At 37.8% G+C, this 20,455-nt stretch overlaps 1 protein-coding gene and 1 pseudogene across 9 annotated transcripts in view; one reads left to right on the top strand and one right to left on the bottom strand.

Annotated features, from left to right (window-relative positions):
- Positions 1-20,455, bottom strand: part of TENM3 (teneurin transmembrane protein 3) — a 955,259-nt gene that overhangs the window by 656,706 nt on the left and 278,098 nt on the right. The gene's annotated exons all lie outside the window — the stretch shown is intronic.
- Positions 10,072-17,308, top strand: LOC308496864 (cysteine and histidine-rich domain-containing protein 1-like; annotated as a pseudogene). The gene is made up of 2 exons: positions 10,072-10,225; positions 16,395-17,308. The product of its transcript is annotated as a cysteine and histidine-rich domain-containing protein 1-like (transcript).

Raw genomic sequence — 20,455 nt, 5'->3', positions numbered from 1 at the left:
TTCAGCATCACTCAGCAACGAAAAGATAAGGTAATATCTCTGAAAGTTCCCAGATGGAAAGCTGCCAGACTCTCATCACTGAAATCTTACTCTCCTCCTTTCAGGTCTGAAGGGCTGCAAATGTGAAGGGAGGATGGAGGACAGAGGAAGAAAAACAGAAAGGACACTTGGATGGATTGGAGATAAGGAGGCTCCTGGAGTAGAAATACCCACAGGAGATCCCAGCAGAGCCTTTGGTCAGTGAAAGGAGATGTTAAAGTGCCACTGGGAAATGTGGCTGGCTCTTCTAGTGTGTCCTTTGTATTCAAGCTTATATTTTTACTACAATCCTTATTTTAACATGTACAAAAAATAAACAAAGTGTAAAAGAGCACTAGACAAGGAGTCAGGACTTTCTCAGTCCCTATTCTTAAACAGACTTAGCTAAATATATAAATTTTGGCTGTGGTGGAACCCAGACAAGAATCCCAATCTCCTTATTATTACTGTTGTTACTATTATTGATCTTGTTATTGCTAGTTACTACTTATAGACTGATTATTATTATTATACTTTATTCTATTATTATTTCATTATTGTACTTTAATATTCTAAACAAGAACATTCTAATGTCTAGATTATTATTATTATTATTATTATTATTATTATTATTATTTGCAGTATGCTAAGAACTTTATATACATAAAATTATTTGCATTGACTTGAATGGGCATTTATCCAAAGAAGACATAGAAATGACCAAAAATCACATGGAAAAATACTCAACATCATTAGTTACTAGGGAAATGAAAGCCACAATGAGAAATCATTTTGCACTCATTACGATGGCTATCATACAAAAAAATGGGAAAAGAAACAAAGTGCTGGCATGGATGTGGAGAAATTGAAACCACTGTGCATTGCTAGTGGGAATATAAAATGGTGTAAGCCACTGAGGGAAACTGTTTGGCTGTTCCTCAAAAAGTTAAACATATAATTACCACATGACCCAGCAATTCCACTCTGAATTACACACCCCCAAAATTGAAAACAGGTACTCACACAAATACTTGAACAGAAATATTCACAGCAGCCTTATTCACAATATCTAAAAAGTAGAAATAATCTAAATATCCATTAACAGATGAATGGGTAAACAAAATGTGGTTTATACATTCAATGGACTATTACTTACTCATCAAAAGGAATGAAATATTGTTTCATGCTGCAACGTGGATGAGCTTCAAAAACATTATGCTCAGTAAAAGAAACCAGACACAAAGCTAACATAACATTGATTTCATTTATATGAAATATCCAGAACAGCTAAATCTATAGAGACAGGAAACAGATTAGTGGTTGTCAGGGGTTAGGGGGAAGGGGAATAATGCTTGATGGGTACCAAATTTTCTTTTGGGGTGATGAAAATGTTTTGGCGTGAAATAGAAGTGGTTGTTACACAGCAATGTCGATGTCCTAAATGACATTGAGTTGTTCACGTTAAATGGTTCATTTTATGTAAATGTGAATTTTGTCTCAATTAAAAAATATTTGTCATATCATCCTTATGATTAACCTGTGATGTGGGCATTATTTCTCCAAGTTTTCAGATGATTCAACTATTCTTTCCATTGTCATGTTTATCAGAGGAAATGTGGCATTATATTCAGGATGGGACTTTATAAATGATAAAAAATATAGGCATAGGCCTTTTGAGGGAGGCATAAAATGACCAAGACATTCTGGTTTCGTTGTTGCTCACTGCCCAGTCCCATTTGCCATTAGCATGTACATTAGAATCATAGTCTTAACCAACAGAGTTAAAGACCACTAACCCTCTCAGTCTGTAGTGAGTTAGCTAGTAAGAAAAATGGCTTGGTAACAGTGCAGGGACAAAGGCTAAGATGTCCTCCTCCAGCTATAGAATCTCCCTGTCAGTGTCTATTGTCAGAGGGATGTTGGATGGGTGTGATGAGGGGAGAAACCCAGCGAATGAAGTTGGAGGAAAATTTCTGAACAAACAGGGTTGAGGAGCTTAGTTCCAGCTTAGCTTTCCTCACCCTCCACTCCTCACTTGCGAACATGTATCTCACAAAAGACACATCATGGAGGTTCTGTGTCATTTTTCTGGAGGGACTGTTATATATATAATATGTAGAAAAAGCCTTTAGTGAGTAGAAGGCTTTTTTTTTTTTTTTTTTTTTTGGTAGGGAGATAGCGCTAAGCAAATCAACAAAGCACTGTTTTCCTTTCCAAACACTGCTGTTCTATCCCCAGGTTTACGCCCTATGGCAGACCCACTTCACTTTACATCTTGTCAGTTATAATACCTCTTTTCCTATTTCTCCCTGAGGCAAGCAACGTCACCCTGCCACAGTCACTAGGTTTTCTAAGCACTGCTTTCATGACATTTCCTCACTCTTTATGATTACTCAATGAAGTCAAATTTCCTAGGCTAGCTTTCAGGGTTGTCCACTGCTTTTTAGATTCATTTTGCAAGACTGAAGCCAAATTGGATCTTTTCTACTTTCTCTTTCTAAAATTATATATTAGCTAATAGCTGACATTTACTGAAGGTTTGTTATATGCCAGGTGCAATGCTAAACATACTTCATTACATACCTTACTTCATTGAAGTTGTACAGGGCCTAACAAACTAGGTATTGTCCAAGTGAGACAACTGAGTCTAGTGAGAGTAAATAAACATCTAACAGGTGAAGGACGAACAAGGATTTGAACCCTATTTGTTTGGTGTCCAAACCCATGGTTTTAGCTACTGGTCTTGATCTTACCTTTTACTTTCCTGTTTTTATAACTTCTGTTCCTACATCCTATTCCTAATGTCGAGTCCAAGAATAGTTTCCTTTACTCTCTTCTGCTTTTTCCTAACTAATATCCACGACTCTGGGGGCTAGAAGTGTCTTTTCTTCATTTGGACTTACACAGAAGAACAAATGTTTTCTGGTTATTGCTGGCATTTATCTTTTTATAGTTCTAATGATCACACTACTAATTTGATGATGGTACAAAGGAGGGTGGGGACCATGTCTAATATTTGTATCTCTAACCTCATCTAGAATGTTCACAATAGGCGTTCAATAATTATTTGTTCAAAAATTCTTATACATTACCTGCCAGGAAATATATTTTTAATACAGAGTTTTTGTTCAAAGTTCTTCATAGAAAATGGATTTTATCTCTTCAACATTTTACTAAATGTTATTTTTTGATATTTTGGGAGTATTAAATAAATAGGGTGAACATTAGTAAAATATTCCTAATTTCAACGTATGACTAAAGTACTTAAAATATTAAGTGCTAAAACTTATTTTTCTCCAAGTGCTTACTTGAACCGACATTGAGACTAAAGGGAAAAGACATTACTCTTTGTAAATCTGTTACTTTAAACCTCTTATTCTCATGAGTTTCATGATAGGTCCATATAGAGAAATTAATTTACGGAAGTAGTCAGCCTAATTGCTAAAAAATGCAAGCATCAACTACTATGCAATTTTTCCTTTGTATGACTTCTGCATATTCCAATATTCAGTTCATCACATTTAAGGTGTTGGAATTCACCAGCTGTAAGAACACCTATCAGATTATAGTGCGGCACTAAAAATAAACTGATGTTATTGAAAATAAATGAATCAGCACATTCTTGGCTGAATTGTTTTCTCATGTGACTTACGCTACTTAACTAACTTTTTCTTTGTGATTGTTCATTTATCATATCAAAAGTTTCTTTGGACATCTGCTTCTTCAAGTACAAAAGCATAGGTTTGTTGTAAATGTTCAGTAGAAAAATGTAATAACTCCCTGGTTTGTATTTATAAGAGCAAAACATTAATGGGGACAGTTATCTTTCTTCATGTTTTAAGATACAAAGAAAGCCATGTAATTTTCAATGTCAGTGTCGCCTGTGTACCAATAAAGTTTCATTTACACAGAGCTCATAATACCAAACTTTACAAAGCCCTTCTGCTTAATTTGGACCAGAGAATATTCTTGATGGAGCTCATCTCAAGAGCCCTTGGAGTCCAAAGTGTCTATGCAAAACCATTGATCTCGGAATGTGTCTAAACACCAACCTTGAGACAGGCTGCAATTTACTGTTCTCCATGACAGACAAATAGCTAGGGGAGTGCTGTCATTTAACCCCAGTGCTTTCTTTGGTAGTCATGGAAAGAAAGGTTATTTTATATTGCCTTGTCATAAAAAGACTACAAAATCCATCAATGCGGTATAACTTTACATATAAAAGTAATGCAATGCATAGATATTTCAGTCATCATGTGCAAAATAAACAAGACAGTCTTTAAATCAATGTCATTCCCAAGGAACCAGCATGGACATGTATTGACTGATTTTATAACTAAAATAGAAAATATATGTAAATGGGAATGCTCCATTTTTATATACTGTTGGCTCTATCTTTAACCTGTATATACAAATACCAAATTGTGAAGGAGTCTCATTTACAAAAGCTTGGTGTGTCCTCTTCATAGGTGCTCAGATATCCTTATGTTAGATTAAGTGCCTGATTATGTGATATGCATTTCGCAAAATGCAAGTTGTCCTGAGAGTCTGGCATATATTAGGATGCAATCAAATACATGCCGATAGTCCCAGTGAAGTGGATTGAAAAGGTAACCCCTGAAATGTGTACCCAGGAGTGTGTATAGTTTGTAGAGATGAGCTCAAAATTAAAAGCTCCAATAATGCAAATATTTATTTTTTAAAATTTTATTTTATTGTGGTAAGAACACTTACCATGAGATCTACCTTCTTAACACATTTTTAAGTGTAGAGTTCAGTATTATGGACTATGGGTACAATCAAATATTTAATTTTTCATTTTATTTTGTACTTGAAAAGCACACACGAATGGAATTAAAGTAAGAGAGGTTGTCATTGATTTTGCATAATTACTAAATAAATCCAAATGTGGATACTTATGGGAAGATTTCAGAAAGTAATTGGAGGAGGGTAGAATGACATTAGTCTCTCATCATATATTTGCAATAGCACCTATTTGTATAGTACTGAGGGTAATCAAAACTGATATGTGAAAATCACACAAGGTCTAAAAGTGACAGCCCAGAAAAAAAATTGGAAGTCTTTGAAATAACATTGCTATTTAAAAAAAAAAAATAATTGAAGGCAGAAGTGCAGCAATATGGAAAAGTAAGCAGCTAGGTGAGGTGAGTGCCACCTGACCTGAGCTGCTCCTGCGCCAGCTGAAGTCCTGCACATGACCTGAAATGCCTGTCTTCTGCCCTAGGTTATTGTTTTTCACTGGGAGCCCAGTTATCCACCAGTAGCAATTTGAAAGCTGTATAGGAACCAGAGGTGGACAAGATAAATCAAAGGACAAAAATCAGCTCCAAAACCATCTCAAACTGCTTCCCTGCCTTTTTCTTGCAAGAGTTCTGGTAAACATCTCAGAGCAATCCAAACGTAGGCATTCTGTAGAAAATGACAATTTTATCGAATCATGTAAGTGAAACCTGATTTGAACTACATCCTACACTTTCAGAGACAGGTAACGTAATGAGGTATGTAACACATTTATTTGACTCTCAAATAGCAAGTTAACATATATTTCAATGTCATATATTGCAAGTGCCACATATCTGAGCAAATACACATACCTGTCTAGGCAACATATGCTTTTTCATTTCTAGGTATACATGATCTATTAATATTTCAGATCATTGTTTGGAGAGTTTAATTTCCTAGCAAGTGAGCACCAGAAACATTCATCTTCAGTTTGTGTACACTTATGTGTGTATGAATGTATGAGTGAGAGTGTGTGTGTGTGTAGCAAGTTCAGCTTTTAAAACTTGAGATTTCCTATAGAAAATGCATGTAGGTGATGGTTCTAGGTAACCCATAGACTAAGGAAATACCATAGTACTTGGATTGGGGATATTTTCCTCAGAAGGAATGGGTGCATTTGTATGCAGTACCTTATACTTGTAGTTGAGCTTCCCTCCCAATAGAATACCAAAATATTTGTTTCTATTTTATATAAAATTACCTTAACATTTGTTTTAGAAATGCTATTGAAATCAAGAAGCACCATCGGTAAAAATAATTTGTAATTCCCTTTGTGCATTTCTGGTAAAACTGGTTAAGAATTTTGATATTGATTTCCTTTAGGTGATAGTGTTCTTTTCAAATACTGTCATAATTCAAACCTTTTTGATAAGGGCAAGGCAAAGCTTAAAGAAATCAATATGATAATGAGTGTATTAGAGTTTATTGTTTTTGAAAATCAAGGGGATGATAAATTGAAGATATATAGGTTAAAATTATATCTGTAGTATACAGATTGCATTTAACTGCTTATAAAATGGACCAACTTTTCAGTTTTCATCCTTTGCCACTGTTGCTGATGTTTGATATACATCTGGGCCTCACTGCCTATCTCTTCAACCCCTTTTCGCCTTAATCCTGCCTCAGACACTCAGCACCTGATTCTGGATACTGTTTCTGATCTGTTTTCACTTAGCCAACTCTAGCTTCCCAGGAAAAAAAAGCACAGAAGGGCTATGATTTCTTCTTCAAAATTTTTGTTTTAGCTCCTTCAAAAATTGAAAACAACCTATTTCAAATTTCTATCATTTGCATTTGTTATACTCCAGAGCATCAGAACCATCATTTTACTTCTTCAAAGATTAAAATGCTGTCCTTCATAAATGGAAGGGAAATTTTTAATAATCACAGATTAGGAGCTTTCAATAGTTGCTTAAGGAATGAAAAACTAAAAATCAGTTTGGGGAAAAGATTGATTTATTTCCAGTGTAGATACAATTGTAGAGTTGAATCACAAATACAAAGATATTAGAATTAAGATATATTTCTTATTTTTACTACAGCTCTCTCTTCTTTATTAAAAAATGTGCAAGAACACAATTTGCTAGTGACTAATTTACCTTGATATTCAAGGTAAAAGGACTTTTTTCTTCATCGGGGGCCAGTTTTTACAGTCTTCTTGGCAAGAATCTAAAAACCAAAATTGAATGGTATTCAACGTATTTAATAAGTTGCTGAATTGGGTAAAATAAAGTAGGGTCAATATAGGACCTAAAATCTTATTAGCTTTTTGACACTCTTCTAAATTTTGCATTTCAAAAAAATGTTCTTTGTATGGCACCAAAGACAGAAGCTAGCCCCAGGATGGAAACAAACCATTCCTCTTGATTTTCACATAATTAACGGGTAGCCATATAACTATTTATAACCCTAGAATTTGCCCTATTCTGTGGATAAAAATCAAACGTATTCCAGTAGAACTGTGTTCTTACTGAAAAATAAAACAAAAACACCCATCTTATTATGTGATTTAAAAGACCTATGGAGGTTATTTTTGAGAGGTATTACTTTTCCACTAAATTAAGAATTAGCAAAGCCTGAAGGCCATATAACCTGTTCTATGACTTTATTATGCATGCAATCCAATCCTGTGCTTTAGTTAAGATAGCTCTTTTAAATATTTTATATAGTCAGTGACATACATATCTTTAAAAATGGATTTTTAAAAATGATTAATCTGTACTATCCCTTAAAACTGGAGGCCTTTATCTGAGATACAAAGATGCTAAATTTCTTGGCAGAATTCCTGCAAGGGGATTTCCAGCTTGTCTTGAACTTCTGGGAGGTGAAGAGTCCTCAATATCCTGCACTTCATTCCAAGCTGTCTGATTACCTAATGAGGTCAGTTGGGGTGCAGGTAGGAAGAGAACATGATCAAGCAGAGGTCAAACGTGAGATTTCGTTCCAGAGAGATAGAACCTGTTTATTTTCTTTCTTTCTGCAGCTCTGCTCAATCTCTCCCTGCTCCCTCTCTGAAATTTCTCTAATCTAACCTAAAAATATTTGATTCCTCTAGTGTCCATTCACAGCTTCTGAGGTTCCTGCTTTATTCTCCTTCAGGATCCATTCCTCCTCTAAACACTTATCATCCAATACATTGTATAAAGAGAATTCCCAGCAGTGGGTTTTCAAATGAAAGATAAAGTGCTAAGCATTTGAGTGTTTTCAGGTGCTGGTGTCAGTGCGCGGAATGCCTCCTGTTGACAAGGATGGCTATCACTGGGGGCATCCGCGATGTCTCTATTCTGAACGGTTTTCAGAAATCAGCTGTATCTGATTGTTCTTGCAGATCAAACGAAGTGGGAAGACAAAGTACGCTGAGCACATTTTTTCACTCTGCACTTTGTTGTTCCTTTGTTGTTAAAAGGGGGAGGAATCTCACTAGGACCCCTAACCCATTTTTAGATATTCCCAAACTTTGACAAGAGTTCCTATTTTTCCTACCCAGTGCCTCCTTCCTGCCCCTCCCCTCACTGTCAGTTCCCTGGTTGGGTTGAATAAATGTGTCTTTGTGCCTCTAGGTTTGTTCCGTGGTGCTAAGAATGAACTGTGGATCACACCAAAGCAGACCACAGATAAACCTAGAAGACATGTGCTGTTTTTAGAGAATGTGGCAAGCAGCTACCTGCATTTAGCTCACAAAAGGATAATTTCCCTTTCTTAAGAAGAATATTTGCAAACTTTCCAGTATCATTCCTGGAGCTCATGTTTTGGAGTCTTTTTAAGGATTGTTCATATAGTACAAACTGTGCAACACTTCACTTTGCTCTCAGAGGTGGGCCAGGTGAGAAGGACCGCAGCCTACGCCCGCTTGTGTTACCAGGAGCTAACTCTGTTCTTCATAAATGATGTGAAGAAAGAAGGTGAGGCGAAGTACCTACCATTGAAAACAGCAAGGAAAATAACAGTGTAGTCAGTGTGCTTTTAAAAATGTATTTCTTGTTGGACACAGGAAATCATTTCCCATCAAATTGGAACGTGCGATAATGTGTCACAGGCATTGTTAAAAAACAGATTGGAATTGAGCTGCATACAGTTAGTCTTAGATCTTTCAGTCAGTTTCACACATTAAGACGGTCGAACACGCAAAGCTTATAAATTCCCCCGTTGAAGAGGTTTTTGGAGAAATTCACAAAACTCAGTGGGATCTTGGTGGGGATACTGACATTTACCACTGAGTTCTTTAATGACAGCTAAACAAGAGAACACCACTCCTAATTTACTCAAGTAGAATTCAATATCCTAACAAGGCAATTGCAGAACACTGTTCTTTTATGAAACCAATTTTCATGCTATGATTTTTAACTTTTATTTATCAGTAACTTTAATTTGCTTCCCACAGCCAACATTTGTATCCTGTACATGAGTTTTCTTACATAATTATTCTATTTTCCTTCTTCTAACACTTTCTGCTTCAATCATATATATATATATATATATATATATATATATATATATATATATATGGTAACACATGTCCAGTTCAGCCTTCCAGCTGAAATTACATGGATTTATAGCCCCTGCCCACTCACCCCTATGTCCTTGTGATTACCAGAGTGTCAAACAGCTTATCACTTCTCAGTCCTACAAGACATCCCAGTATCATGACATTTTTTCTGGCATGATACTGGGATAGTGAATAAAGCAAAGATAGTGGGATAGTGAATAAAGCAAAGATAGCAAAGATGTGAATAAAGGATCAGGCCATTAGCATTGTTGACTGTGGGGGGATGACACACAGAGCATGTTATCTGTCAGTCCCATTTGGAAAGTCCCCTGCCTCTGCTGGGTTTTGAGAGTTCACTCTGCTAGACCACTGTCGTGCGGGGTGTCAGGCGGGCTCCCGCTCCCCACATAAGAACGCAGGACATGGTGAGGCCAAAAAGGAACACCCACGGAGCCGTAAGTAAGAGAGTCATATCACTATATTCTCGCCGGAGGCATCCGCCTCTCTGCAGTCCACTCTTGCTTGCCCCCATCTTCTTTTTTGCTAGCGTAGCCACAGCAGTTATATTAATGGCCAATGGCTTACGGGTAACAGCTGACAGCCAACTAGCCACAGCTGCTGGCCATCTGATCACAGTTGATGGCCATTTACTACCCGAGCCAGCACCTTTCTATGTGAGGCCGAGAGCCTGGAAACTGCTTTTTGAGGCTTTGTCCCCACAACTACTTTTCAGAATATTGACAGGTGTGGAAAAGTGGACAGAGATGGGAGAGAGTCAGCTCTGCTCTGCTGTGAGGGACTTCAAACATGAGTTGGGCGTGCATTCTACCATCCAGGAAGGTGAGAGAAATGACCACAGTGTGGCAGAGAGACCTAACATGAGAGAGGAACAGATAGGCTACACGAGAACTCAAGACAGTAAGTGCTCTTTCCACATGAGGCTCAGAGTGGGTAAGTTGGTGGTGAGAGAAAGCATCATGGCAACGATTTGAAGGTGGAGTTTTCCTGCCTGAGCCATGTTTACTGCCCTTACCTTGGGAGGCTCTTCCTCCCCCTCTCATGCAGTTTTAGTTCTCAGCTTGAATGGCACCTTCCACAAGAGGTGCCCAGGACTTCTCCTCCTGAGATTCTCCCATTACTCTCTGTCATAACATCGCATGAATGTCCCTCTTAACAAGACATCACACTTCGTAAGCATTTAATTACATTATTTGTTTTATATGTGACATTGCTGGAGAATTTGAATTCCTCAGGTGACCTTGATTGTCTTGGTAACCTCCATTCCCAGCACTCAGCATGCTGCCTGACATGTAGTAAACACATAATAAATATTTGTTGAACAAGAGAGTGAATAAATCAGATGGACTGAGTCATATAGAGATGGGTTGAGGTGGGCGCTGGAGAACAGAGGGAGAGGCCATTCTAGGCAGAGTAAATAGCAAGAGTTTGTTACGCAGAGTTAATAATAAAATGGTTCGGCTTGTCTGAAGGATATGGAAGATAAAAAGGAATAATGAGAACAAAAATTGGAAAGGTAAATTAGGATCAGAATGCTGGGTTATAAACATTGCACTTTACTCTTTGGGTAACTAGTAGTTTTTTGAGCGGGAGACTGATATTATTGCCCCTAGATTATCTTATGTCTTCAACCTACAGGCTTTGAAGGAAGCACATGTCTTTGCTTTAACTGCCTCTTGTATCAAACCTATGATCTTTTGACCAGACCCATGGACCTTAGAGACAGTTGGTTGGAGCTGTCAGAGGCCTTGGATTTAGACTAAAATGAGTTCTAATGACCTGCTGAATCCTACAGTGTGAAGTTTCACATTAGGCCAAGCCCAGCATCTGAGATCAATTCAAGTCAATAGATGAAATGCATCTAGGTTGTGTTTAACCCTGTGATGAAATACAAAATAAATCAAAAGCAGGGTTCCCCTGCCTTAAAGAATAGGGGAGAGCTATCTCTGATGGAATTGCTCTAAGTGACCTCCCCACTTGTAGGTGTGAAAAGGAATGAGGCACACAGGACCTCTTCCTAAAGAGTGCTCTGGATGACTCTGGGACCAACCACTCGGGACCCCAGGAAATGGTTTCATCCCACTGTAGACCCTTTTGGCTGAGTGTCTGCCCTGGTCCAGACAAACCCAGAGAGACAGCATGAAAGAGTCCTGGATGAGGATTCATCGGCCCAGGACTACCGATCAGTCATCAAGAAACCATGTTTCATGGTGCAAGTCATTTTAATAATCAGAATGTTTTATCATTTTAAAAAGTTAGGCATTTGTTAATTTATCAATTATTCATTATGCATCCACCACATGCCAAGCTCTGTGCTGAGGGAGCGCCAACATTGCTGAGCTCATATGAGAAACAAATGAGATAATGGACAGGAAATGTGTTCTCCAGCCTTAAGTTCCTATACGGTGTGAATCATTTTAAGAGGTTGGTAGGGAAGCCTACAAAGCTGCCTGCAGCAATCTGGGAGTATTATGTATCATTGGTCGGAGAAAAAACTGCTAAAATGCCAGATTTAAATCATATCATGAGACCTAAAATATAATGAAATATATAAATAAAACGTTCATTAGATTTTCAGAACATTTGATAAAAATCCATTTGTATTATAATGTCCTAATGGAACCAGAGTCTGAACACTATGTATTAGGGAAAGTGAATTCATATTCCCATTTTGGGTTTCCAGAAGCATATTGTTCCCAATGCACCCCTGGCAATAAGAGCATGTCCCTCTGTCCCCATTTCCCATCTGGTGTGGCTATGCAGTGAGTCATTGACCCAGAGTAGAGAGCCAGCAGGGGGAAGGCTGAGCAGGGTGGGGAAGCATGGCGCCATGAGGTCTTCGATAAGGGTGATTGGGAGGGCTGAAGAAGAGGAGCTTTAGGTGAAGATCTGAATGAAAGCACTGAAGGGCAAAAAAGCACATTGGCAGCTCTGCAAAATACAAAGAAAAAGTAAATCCTTGCTGCCACTAAACAGGCAGCAATGGGGGGCTGAGCCATCAACAGCACAGCTGGCCCTTGAGAAATAATACCTCTTATGTTAGCTTTAATGCTGGCTGCTATTGTCTGGGAGCCCGTTTTCAGCCTGTTGATTGGGACCTCAGGTGGCCCACTTCTCCAGCCCTGCAGAGTTCGCATTCCATTCCGTGTTGATCTCTTCCTTCTCTCCTCCCTCTCTTTGACAATCTGCTCTTGCTTCTGATGACGTGATAGACACACAGCTGTGTTCTCTGACTATCTAGCTGGGGCGCCTATTCTTCAGAAGGGGTATGTGAATATCAGGCCTCTCCACATAGACCTTCATTGTTTTGGGGGCTTGTAATTAGTGATTTAAGGAGGAATGTAAACCTAAGCCAGGGTTTCTCACCCTCAGTAGTATTGATATTTTGGGTTGGATAATTCTTTGTTGTGGGGTGCTGTCCTGTGGACTGTACGATGTTTAGCAGCATCCTTAGTTTCTATCCACCACTGGATGTGGGTAGCAACCCCTCTCCAAGTTGTAACAAGCAAAAATGTCTCCTGATAGTCCCCTGAAGGACAAAAATGTGCTCAGTTGAGAATACTGACCTAAGCAAATAAATGGAAACAATACTTTAGAGTAACCCTTAGTGCTTTATCCCTGACATGACTTTTTGATCTGGTAACAAAATTATTCCAATGAGTTTAAGTACTCAAAGTATTTAAACTTTAAAATCTCAAACTATCCAATTGTGTGAAATAGGGTGACAGTGATTATAACTATACATTTTTTGTTCAGACAATACCACATTTGTTCCTCAGAGGGAGGCACTGATGAAATATTTGTTAAGTGAGTAAATGATGCTGTTTAAGAATCATTTGCTTTTAACTCTGGTCCAATGAGGCTTCAAAAATACCTCTTTCTACTATGTTAATTGGCATACCAAGAGCAAACATGAATGAAGGACACAACAGAAGGTGATAATTTCATGTCCCTCTACCAGCCACGGATCTCTCTAGTGGCTGAAACTGATCTCTGGAGGCCATTTGAACATCCCTGTGACAAATGCTTTAAACAACAGAATTTTCTTTAAGAAATCCAGCACTACTCTTCTTCCTTCTCTTAATTCCCACGCATACCACATGGACCTCTACTGTATCACTAATCACTTTATTTGATTTTGCTTATGACTTATTTTGACTTTATTGTTTTGCTTATAACTTATTTCCGTTACTAGAATAAGAGCTCTTTGCTGGTTGGATGCATATTTGATTCATATTTTTTTTTTTAGATCCCCTCCCCAAGGGCTGAGCACCGTGCCACACAGAAATAAATAAATACACATTTAAGGGTTTGCCCTTGTCTTTAAGGACTCATTTTCTCCTCCAAGCTAATTTTTCAATACAGGCCAGAAAAACACCTATATTTTCCAATGTCTGAGTTTTTAACGTTTTTAGTCTGAAAGGCATGACAGCAAATTCTTCGTTGTTTCCTGATCTGCACACAATACTGCCTAAAAGATATGTATGTATAATCACAGACCTCACACACATATTAAGGATAAACAAACACCATTTAAACTAAGATGTGATCTTTTATTACTCACACCGAAATCCTTCTTAGATTTTCCTTTTTACTCCTAAGTAGCAATCAGATCTCTCTTTGAGTGCCACTTTACCTTGATATTGAAATCTGGCATTTAATATAATTGTGATCTTATAAACCCATCAACAGCTAGAACGTGGCTCACATAAGCGAGAGATATTATATGACAGGGCTTTGCACACTGAACTTCCCAGCTGAATTGAATGGGTGGTGTTTGAAGGGGAGTGGAGGACATTTTTAGGTGATTCCAAGAGACACCGGGTTGCTGACCACTCTAAAGAGAAGAAGAGCTGAAGTGCTTTCTCCGCCCACCTCCCACTGTCCCTTCCAGGATAGAGGAAAGGAACTCTTCAAACTGGCTACAAACTGAACTAAGGTAGGTCCTGAGGTCAAAGTCTGATACAGAAGAGGGAGTACTGATCCAGGGTTTTCTTTGCACACCTCATTCTTTGGATGAAGGCCTATTGCACTTTGTATAAATCTACTCTAAGATCACGCTCACACCAAAGACCTTTTGTTCATGAAGTGTATGAATGGTAAGTACTTGAACAGAGAGAAAGGATGATAGGTAGATCTGTAGCCGGACATATAAATAGGCACACGTAGAAGCCAGCACACACATTGCCAGTCTGTACAATAGAAACTCTCCTTGAGTAACTCTGAGAAATACCAGCTGATGGCTGACTCCCCCATGCTATGTAGGTCAGAAGGATATGAGAACCCAAACATAAAAAAAAAAAAAAAGAAAAAAAAATCACAGCAAAATGTATCCTCAGTTGGTCCTAAGGTGTTTTATAAAGTTCCCCTAATTGGCCACATCAGAGGGCAGTTTGAACTTCGTGCGTGAAAACAACTTACCATTCCTGGTGATAACACCGCTTACAATGAGGTTTTACTCTAAGTGTTCAAGAATAATAGAAACGGTAGTTTTAAATACATGTGTTGCAACATGCAGGCAGTATTTTCAAAAGCATCACTTGCTCCCCATTTAGAAAGGTAGGTTGCTGCTCTGCTGGAAAAGTGAGATTGGCTCCCGTGAAATTTTTTTCAATAACAATGTCTGAGAGGCATTTTTTTTTTTTTTTTTGGCACTTGAATGATATATGTGTAAAAAGAAAAAAAAGTTTCATTTTTCGAGGTACATAAAAATATCTTTTACCCTGAACATGCTATTGAATGGAAGTCACCGTTGTTAATTCAACTAAGTTTTATTATGTTTGCAAAGTGATTTTTTTTTTGACATCAGGCTCTTCTAAAAATTTGCTGTAGTGAAACAATTTATCACTATTAATTTCTTCTAGATGTTACAAACCAACAAGGAGGGAGATAATCTGGTAATATCTATGTATTTGAATAAAGCAAACCCACAAAGTCTGAGATCTAAGGAGGTATCATTCTCAGAAAAATAAATGAGCAAAGAGAAAAGAAGGAACAAAAGTAGGTAGAAATCTATAAAATTGATATTTTACTTTGATATTCACCTGTACTTGTAATACTAATTAAAAATACTTTGTTATTAGGAAGCGATCTGTTTCTGAACAATCATATTTTATCATAGTTTAGTACCCATCATCATTTAAACTCCATAATATTTAAATCCGTACAATAAGGAACTTTGCTACTATTGGGGCATGGGATCCATGAAAAATTACATTTAGTTTTTAACATTCAAAATGATTAAATGAATTTTTATATAAGTAACCGTTTGGTGAATTATCAACAAATGTCGAAGACATTTATTCAGGTAATATCTAGATGGCAACCGTAATCTCAGAATAGTCCTTGGGGCCACTGCTGGCTGCAGGGATCACTGGGCTCACTTGACATTGTCAGGCTCGCGAAGCAAGAAATAAATTAGCTAGGGACAACTATACCTTACGGATAACTTTATAATTGTAAGGGACGTATATTAAAAGACCTCAAAGCACCTTTCTTATAATCAGGCTCAGACTGAAGATACACAAAGATGGAGAATGGGAGGAAAATACACCAATGCAATGTTGAAATCTCAAATAATCAAGGTCAAAGAATAATGAGTTGCTGCTTCCACACAAGGTTAAGAATACCTAAGTCATTCATTTCCAAGGCCCTTGTTATTTTCATTACATCAAACAGCATCCCATGTGACATGATACATATTTGTATTTTTTACTGATTGGAAACAATGCAAAGAGGTATCGCGTATAAGAAAAAACCTTTCAGGGATACACTTGAGCCAGACGGTGTCCCAGGGCCCTCCTGCTAGCTGTCACCGCTATATCCCTGATCATGATTCCTGCCCGGACACCCTCGACTTCCCTGGCAGCTGCCAGCTGCAGCCTGTGTGCGCAGTGCCCCTGGGCAGGCTCCTGGGGAACATCTGACTGCTCACTCTGCTGCCACCAGAACCCACGGATGGGCTCACCCCTTGGCTGCACGTGTTTCCCCAGCTGTGCACTCACTTTGTAATTCACCTGGGATTTACAACATCTTCATCCCCACCCATGCCTATTTGGGGGAAAAAAAGATGCTTGCATACACCACCCAGCTGTTCCAGCTTTTCATGATGCATTAAAGGGTTGGTCTTGCTGTAAGAGAACAACTGATTTTTCTGATTTTTCAAGCACTATAGGCTGTATAAATGGTAGACATAATAGTGAAAAGCCACGTGAGCCACTCAAACCTGACGTCTAGACTATTGAGAGGAAACTATCTGAATTGAAACCCAAATTTCAGGAGCCCATCATTCTAGCCCCTAAACCAGTAGAAGCAATAAAGAGGCCAAGCCCAGATGAACCAATAACAAACCTGGAATTAAAAGTATCTGCCTCCCTAAAACAAGCGCTTGATAAATGATCATCTGGTAATGAAGAAAATAAGAAGACAGTGATGAAGTTAAGATCGGGACCACATGTAAAAATGGAGGCTATTTGAAGATACACCAGGGTCTACAATCTAGAAGAAGTCTGTGTATGTCATTCTGGAGCTCCTATTTTCCATGAAGAGATGAAATACTGGAGCTGTTGTAGAAGAAAAACTTCTGATTTTAATACATTCTTAGCCCAAGAGAGCTGCACACCAGGAAAACACATGTGGACTGCAAAGGATGCTGGGAGAAATGTTGTTCCATATGGTCACGACTGGCATCAAACTGACAGTGAAGTCATCATTGCCGTAGATGCTAAGAATTCACTTCCAGAACTTAGTCAAGTCATAGCAAATAGCACATTGCTAAATGTGCCCATTGTATTCAAAGGAGAGAAGGAATTTCATCAAAATATGAAATTATGGGATATGATTGATGTAAAGCAAAGTTATGTAACTATGACTGCAGCGAAGACCGAGATCACCATGAGAAAAGCTGAACCTAAGCAATGGGCAAGGCTAGAATTGCCTGCAACCAAAAACCAGGGTAAACAAAAAGAAGATACAACAGAATGAGCTGAGAGGGAATAAAAAGTTATTGCCTTTTTCAGAATTCTTAATATGTGGTGGCTTGCTGCCGTAATCTTTTATTTTGTTGATATTGTTATTGTTATCTGGCATTTCAGAGCAACAGCAGCTTCTTAAAAGCCAAAGTCATTTTATCTTTTTGTGCCCCCCATTTTCCTTTTGAGTTACCTAAGACTGGTTATTCATTTCTCCTCACTAATAGAACTGTAGCTGTGTCCTATACTTAAAGAAGCTAGAAATTGCTCATAAAGTTACAGTATTTCTTAGTGTAATATTATGACAAGCCAAGAAATATAAAGTAACATTTGTTTTTTTAAAAAATAGAAACAGAAAATAAACAAAACTGTCCATATAATCTGCAAGACCATATTTTCTCTAATTCCTGAGTTAATAAACAGAAGACTTGTTCTGTCTTTAATCATCTTGCTTTGCCCCTCACCTAATTATTCTCTGTTGATGGCATTTTAAAGGATACTTTCTTAAATGGTTACCAGTGAGTTGGGTCACAGGCTGTGAAGTGAGTGGTTTGGTCTCAGACACCAATGGGAAATTTTAGAGGGGCACCCCTTTGTTTAGGCTGTGAATTTCTCAGCCTTGGCTCTTTAACAATACAGAGAACACTCACAATCCCTCAGGGCCAGGACTTTGGTGCAGAGGATACTGGGACATGAATAAACCCTTAGGGATGCAGGATGTATCTCAGCTCAGGCACAGCCCTTCCGTGGTGTTCTGCAAAGATCTTGCCTTCCATCTGTGCAAACGTGGCTTCATGGGAGCTCATGACCAAGCACCAGGCCACGTGCCTGTGTAGAAAGCTATTTGTTGTATCACTTTACAGTATGGTCCCTATCTAGTTCCAAGAATAATTACATTTTTTTAAAAGCCTTGAAATATCTACAGACTTTAACTCTGTGAGGGCAATGCTTTATATCTGATATCAGATTAAACTGAAATAATAAACTCTACAAGGTGTTTTTAAACATGTTTTAAAGTGAGTTTGCCAATGACCTCTCTGCATTAAACAGTTTTTTCTACCATTTCTTCATTATCCCTGGGACAGCTCCAACAAATCCATTTTGCTCACTCTCTAACTTCCTAATATAGAGTAAATTGCTATTCAATTTTAATTCACAATTAAACAACTACAACAACAATAACAACAAGCAGTGACCTAAAAAATGAAAATTTTTCTAAAGTTCTTGTTTTTTGTTCCTATTCCTCCATAGGTTATACACTTTTGCAAGAAAATCTGTTTACGGCCCTTAGAATTTTTTTTTAATAGAGGCAAATTGTCACCTTGGCTATATGACAAAAGACAGACATGAACATCATACTTAGAAGTCCACCCTCATCAAATTAGATGCAAATGTGGAACAGTCAGGGCACCCAGTCAACCTGAATACTTCTGTGGGTACAGGTTTCCCCATTCTGAAACCAGACTGGCAGCTTCAGAAAGCTAAGCCATTCTTTGCTACATCTCAGGCCAAACAGAAGGCATTGACCCATATTACTTATGTCCAGGCTCAGAGATAACCCTGCTTATTCAGGTGGAACTAAGACACAGAGTGTACACCTACCATAGTACCTCGCAAATTTTAACCTCTTTGACTTTTCGGTTGTACCAAACGCTGTATCTGTGAAATACCATATCATCCAGATGAAAAGTCAGATCTACAGTCAACCACTCTGATTTTTGTTCCACAAGACAACAAACATAGAGCTACTTATAATCCTGAGTGGTTTATGATGTTTTGTGACATTGTTAATTTATGCTATTTCTTTCATTTCATCTATTTCTTTATTTGACAAAGAGTGATATGATCAGTTTCTAATCTCAGTTGAGACTGGGAGGGAATATTCAGTCTGAGTATTCTGTGGGTTCTTTGCTCTTCCCTTTCCCTTTTGGTCAATGTTGATCCAGAAGGAAGAAAATAAAATAAAATAAAAATTTTATACAAGTTAAAGGCTTTGCAGTTCTGAGTTCAATTTTACAAAGGCCTGGACGAGAGTGGGGCTTACTGACTAAAAATGACAGCCTTGGCTTATCTGTAGATTTCAATTATATATGATACTCCTTTTCTCCACTTCTAAAACAGACCACACATTTCACGTGTTTTCCATTCTTTCTACTATCTCTTTTAAACAATAGCAGGATTCTGTGCCATGGAAACTGTGTGATATTTCGTTTAGTTCGAGGTGCCACTTATTTGCAACACATCATTTTGTAATTTTTTTAAATTTAGGAACTGTTCCTGAGTATTTGTTAGGCTTAGTTAAAACATCTGGGTAACCTTAATAAATATAAAGTACATTTACAATCACACTGAAAATATCAGCGGAAGCATATGCCCTAAAATGATACTCACTAGAACTAAATTAGAACAGTAAGACTCTAGACAGTTTTTCAGAAAATACAGTTTGGAGAAACTCTTTTAGAGTTGTTTTGTTTTGTTTTTGCCTGAGTTTTCTTCCTATGTTAGAAAAATGTGTAGTTGTTTTGCCTGATTTAGATAGGGTTTGGGGTAAGAGGATGATCACTTTTGTTTCTTCATTAAGATATATGCTTATATGTGTGTTTTTAAGGCAGCAGCATATCTACATAGCAGCAACTGCCTCATTAGAAAAGTTGTCATTCAAGCAAACAACAACTCGTAGACACAGACAACAGTTTAGTGGTTACCAGAGGGTAAGGGGGGAAGGAAGATGGTAGAGGAAGGTAAAGGGGGTCAAATACATGGTGACAGGAGGAAATTTGACTCTGGGTGGTGAACACACAACGTGATATACAGATGATGTATTATAGAAATGTACACTTGAAACCTATATAATTTTACCAAATCATTGTCACACCTATAAATTTAATAAATAAAAAGTTATCATTCAATGTGTATCTCAGAGAAATACTAAAACATTCAAATTTATCTATTAGCTATTAAAGACTAAATGGTTGTTCTAGAGAACTTACTGGTATGGAAGAGTGCTTTGTGTAAGCTTACAAGAGAAAGGTTTGAAGAGAGGGTCCTTAAAAGACAAGAGGATATCATGATAATATTGGCCTCATAAAATGAATTAGGAAGTATTGCTTCTTCTTCAATTTTTTTGAAGAGTTTGAGGAGGACAGGTATTTGATCCTCT

Source organism: Rhinolophus hipposideros (genome assembly GCF_964194185.1).
Source record: "Rhinolophus hipposideros genome assembly, chromosome: 4".
NCBI lineage: Eukaryota > Metazoa > Chordata > Mammalia > Chiroptera > Rhinolophidae > Rhinolophus > Rhinolophus hipposideros.
Note: the sequence above shows the minus strand (reverse complement) of the source record. Positions and strands in the feature narration are given on the sequence as shown.